This window comes from Bos indicus, chromosome 17 (assembly GCF_029378745.1).
Source record: "Bos indicus isolate NIAB-ARS_2022 breed Sahiwal x Tharparkar chromosome 17, NIAB-ARS_B.indTharparkar_mat_pri_1.0, whole genome shotgun sequence".
Classification (NCBI taxonomy): Eukaryota; Metazoa; Chordata; class Mammalia; order Artiodactyla; family Bovidae; genus Bos; species Bos indicus.
In genome coordinates this window covers 59633258-59638275 of record NC_091776.1, presented here as the reverse complement: position 1 = coordinate 59638275, position 5018 = coordinate 59633258, and the positions used below count along the sequence as shown (strand labels likewise).

At 44.0% G+C, this 5018-nt stretch overlaps 1 non-coding gene across 1 annotated transcript; it reads left to right on the top strand.

The window, feature by feature from the left end:
* Positions 1–504: 504 nt before the first annotated feature.
* On the top strand, positions 505–577 carry TRNAG-CCC (transfer RNA glycine (anticodon CCC)). The gene has a single exon. It is a non-coding gene; the product is annotated as a tRNA-Gly (tRNA).
* Positions 578–5018: the final 4441 nt, after the last annotated feature.

Here is a 5018-nt window from a genome sequence, read left to right as displayed (position 1 = left end):
TTTGTCTAGCTTACGCTTAATTCTTTTGGATTCTTTTGAAGAGAAGGGCAAAAATCTAGGACAATAAAATCCAAGATAAGTAGCAGGAGAAGATCCATCATGGTGGGGGTGATGACCAATAGCATTTAGTGAGTACTTACTACATGCCAGGCACTAGATATTTCCCATGTATTGAACCACTTATTCTTAGGGAAAAAAAAAAAAAAAAAAACCACTGATGAGCTGAATGGGTATTATTATTACCTCGGCTTTAGAGATGGGAAAACTGAGTCACAAAGAAATGAAAGCTACTTGTTCAGGTCCCTCAGTAAGTAAGCAGAAAGCCTGGAGTCAAAACCAGAGGCTCTGGCCCCACTCTTAATTCCTTCCCATTTTGCCTCTGTAATAATAGTATCATTATCCCTATTTTACGGAGAATGGCATTGCATTTGGGCGAGGTTTAGTCACTTGTCCAAAGTTCTGTAGCGGAGGAGCCAGTATTCAAACGCAAGTGTAGCAGGGGCTTCCCTGTTGGTCCAGTGGTTAAGACTCTGTGCTCCCAACACAGGGGGCCCAGGTTCAATCCCTGGTCAAGGAACTAAGATCCCACATGCCTCAGCTAAGGCCTGGTGCACCCAAATAAACAAATGAATTTTTAAAAACAACAAAGGAAAAACTTGAAGTCTAGAAAACTCTGGAGTCCACATTCTTCACTGAACTATGTAAATAAAATAAAATGATGGACATCTTCAGGAAAGCAGGTCCTGAGTCATTATAAGAAAGACCTTTCAAACAGTCACAGTTTTCCAGCCACAGAAGGCTATATGCTAGTGAGAGCTGTCCATGGCTTGGCAGTGTTCAGGCAGAGGAGGGGCAATTGTCTGCCAAGCTTGCTGAACTGGAGGGAAAAACACATGGATTCCCAGCTGGATGAAGCACAAGCTGGAATCAAGATTGCCGGGAGAAAAATCAATAACCTCAAATATGCAGATGACACCAACCCTTATGGCAGAAAGCGAAGAGGAACTGAAGAGCCTCTTGATGAAAGTGAAAGAGGAGAGTGAAAAAGCTGGCTTAAAACTCAACATTCAAAAAATGAAGATCATGACATCTGGTCCCGTCACTTCATGGCAAATAGATGGGGAAACAATGGAAACAGTGAGAGACTTTATTTTCTTGGGCTCCAAAATCAATGCAGATGGTGACTGCAGCCATGAAATTAAAAGATGCTTGCTCCTTGGAAGAAAAGCTATGACCAATCTAAACAGCATATTAAAAAGCAGAGACATTACTTTGCCAACAAAGGCCAGTCTAATCAAAGCTATGATTTTTCCAGTAGTCATGTGTGGATGTGAGAGTTGGACTATAAAGAAAGCTGAGTGCTGAAGAATTGATGTTTTTGAACTGTGTTGTTGGAGAAAATTCTTGAGAGTCCCTTGGACTTCAAGGAGATCAAACCAGTCAATCCTAAAGGAAATCAGTCCTGAATATTCATTGGAAGGACTGATGCTGAAGCTGAAACTCCAATACTTTGGCCACCTGATGTGAAGAACTGACTCATTGGAAAAGACCCTGACGCTGGGAAAGATTGAAGTCAGGAGGAAAAGGGAACGACAGAGGATGAGATGATGGTTGGATGGCATCACCGACTCAATGGACATGAGTTTGAGCAAGCTCTGGGAGTTGGTGATGGATAAGGAAGCCTGGCGTGCTACAGTCCATGGGGTTGCAAAGAGTCAGACATGACTGAGTGAATGAACTGAACTGAACTGAAGATGCTACAATGTGGGTGCATTTTTGTGAGCATGAAGAATGTTAAGGTTTCCAGTCACCAAAGGTTGGGGGTATAGTAAGAGATGGCACACATTTTTTAGATTCACGGGCACTATTTTGGAATCATAAAATGTTTACCTCATCTATTTACTCATGTATGCATGGAAGAACTAATGTTTACTGAGCGCCTACTGTGTGTCAAGCCTTGTGCTAAGCACTGGTGAAGATCTTATAGAGTTTACAGTCTGTGATGGAATCTGTATTTTATTTTGACCATTTCACATGGCTTGCAGGATCTCAGTTCCCCCATCAGGGATTGAACCTTGGCCATGGCAGTGAAAGCATTGAATCCTAATCACTGGACCACTGGAGAGCTTCCTGAAGTCTTAATTTTAAAACAAAACAAATAAACAGCCATTGGAAAATGGCATGCAAGCTTCAAAGGAAGAAACCAGAATCCAGTGATGGGGACTAGCAGGGTGAGGAGGAAGGCAACCTACTGGAGAAGGGTGATCAGGGTCAGATACTTCAAAGAAGTGGCATTTAAGGCCTGAATTATGCAAAGGGGACTGACACAGAAAAATCTGCCGGAAGACCATCCCTAAAGGATGTGCAAACATCCCAAGAGGAATAGCTTATGCAAGAACACTGGTGCAGGAAAAGCTTGCTCAAGCAGCTGACCAAAGATCAGCGAGGTCGGAATCAAGAAAAAGGAATGGCAAAGAGGTAGTAAAGAGCTAGTTTTTACACCGGACAAAATAGTTGATGCCAATTGCAATGGGGAGCCGTTTGAAGGGTTTCGAGAATGAGAGTAGTGTTATCGGATTTAGGTTTTTAGAATAGACCTGTGGATGCTGAATGGAGAATGGATTATTAGAAGGAGGCAAGAGGATCAGGAAGGAAGATGTAGCTGTCACCCAAATGGGACATAGAGCAAAGAAAGATAAAGATGTGGAATTAAGTGACATATATGTTTATTATATACTGGATGTAGATCCAAGAGGACTTGGTGATGGACTGGGGGAATCTGGAATAGATTGCTGGGGAGGAAAAAAGCAAGAGATAGAGGGTAACTTCCAGGCTTCTGGCTGGATGAGGGTATTGCTCAGTAGGGTATAAGAAACCTCTCTGGGGTCTATAGTGGTCTGTAACGGCCAGTCCTTTTGACTCGATTGCCAAATTGTTGGCCCAGAGATCGTTGAGAGGAGCAACATTTATATATTTGTAATAGCTGAATCTTTAAGAACACAAGCCAATAATGGTACACCGAGCTCTTGGGAACAGCAAGAAGGCTGACAACCATCAGGGTCCACAGTCGTCCCCATAGACAAAGCAACTTAACACACACACATATGCCTAAAACAGCAGGGCTTTGTCAATTACTGATGGTAAACCACACGCTGGATCTTGACCAATCCCAGGCTCCCACAAAAGCCAACAATTAAAAGGTGTATCCTCAGCGGATGACCAGCCACTCCAGAGACCCCTGTCTCCCTGGGGGTTGTCTAACAGCTTTCAAAAGTACGCCCCAGCTCTAAGCTCCCGAAAACCTGGCCCAGGCCCTAGGAAGTGCTTCAATAATGGATGATCGCCAATGAACAGCCAGTGATTTGCTGGAAATTATGAGCGATGAATAATTGAGAGGGAGGGAGTCTGACCAATGGTACCCTTGCCTCTTGCTGATTCTCTTTAATGCATTTCCTTGAGGCAACTCCCTGCAGTATAGGGTGCAGACAGCAACGTGCCCTTCCGAAGATGCTGACCCATAGCTCGGCGAGTTATAAATATATGGGCCTCTCCACTTTTACAACGGAGTAACAACAGGCAGCAGTTCAGCACGGATGTGGGGCTGTCCCTGTTCAACCCACTTGGACCCCACTTGCTGTGGGGTGATGCACAGTCATCCCCAAAAGGCAGCCAGCCTGTGAGATACTGAGACAGGCTGCAGGTTGAAAACCCCATTGAGTTTAGGGAGAGAAGAGAGGGATGGAGTCATCCATGAAAAGGAACTGAGGGACATTTTGAGATTCATTCGATTGCTCAGATCATGAAGAACTCAAGCTACATTTTTGTCATCAAGCCTCAATCCCATCTCTTCCTCCTTGGCCCCCATGAGTCCGTTCGGCCAATATGGTTCCCACCACTTCTTAAAATCTATGCTGCTCTGATCTGGAGTAAGCCACCATCATCTCTGTTTTATTTCAATAGCTTCAAACAGTGCTCATGCTCTGTTTTAATAGAATAGTGCAGTTTTAATAGAATAGTCAGAGAAGGTCTGTTCAAGTGTCAGTCACACCCTATCTCTTATCTGCACAAAGCCCTCCAATGGTTTTCATCAGAGTCAAAGTCAAAGACCTTCCTCATCCAGGTGCCCTATTAGCACTCTGACCTCAAATCCTGATACCCTCTCCATCACCCGCTCTGTTCCCACCATGCCAGTCTCCCTGCAGTTCCTTGCCAAAACCAGACACGTGCCTCTGAGCCACTGTGCTTACTGTTCCTTCTTCCTGAAAGGCTCTTCCTCCAGATATTGATGTGGCTTTCTACATCACTTGTGTTTTCTGTTTTTGTTTCAATATCACCTTTTCCAAGGGAACTTTTCTGACCACTGTATTTAACATGGAATTCTTATCTGCCCGCAGACATGCAGGACCTAGGTAGTTCCCTTTCTTTTTAATTAATTAATTAATTAATTATTTGAGTATAATTGCTTTATAATGTTATGTTAGTTTATGCTGTACAACGAAGTGAATCAGCCATAGGTATACGTTTATTCCCCTCCTCTTGAGCCTCCCTCCATCCCCCCCAGTCCACCCCTCTAGGTCATCACAGAGTGCCAAGCTGAGTTCTCTGGGCTATATCATAGCTTCCCACTAGCTAGCTATTTCACACATGGTAGTGAATATATGTCAACCCTATTCTCTCGATTTGTCCCACCCTCTTTCCCCTGGCTGAGTCCACAAGTCCCTTCTCTATGTCTACTCCCTTTCTGATACTGTTTTTCCATCAGCACTTATCACCATCTGTATTTATTTTCTGTTGCTGTTGTCATGTAACTAATTACCATAAGCTTATCAGCTCCATCAACACAAATGTGTTATCTTACAGTTCTGTCATTCCAAAGTCTGACTCAGGCCTCTGGGGGGTGAAGCCAAGGTGTTGGTGAGGCTGCTTTCCTTCTGCAGGCTGTAAGCTCACACCTGTTCCCTTGCCTTTTCCAGGTTCTAGATGCTGCTTATTTTCCTTGGCTTGTGGCCCCTTCGTCC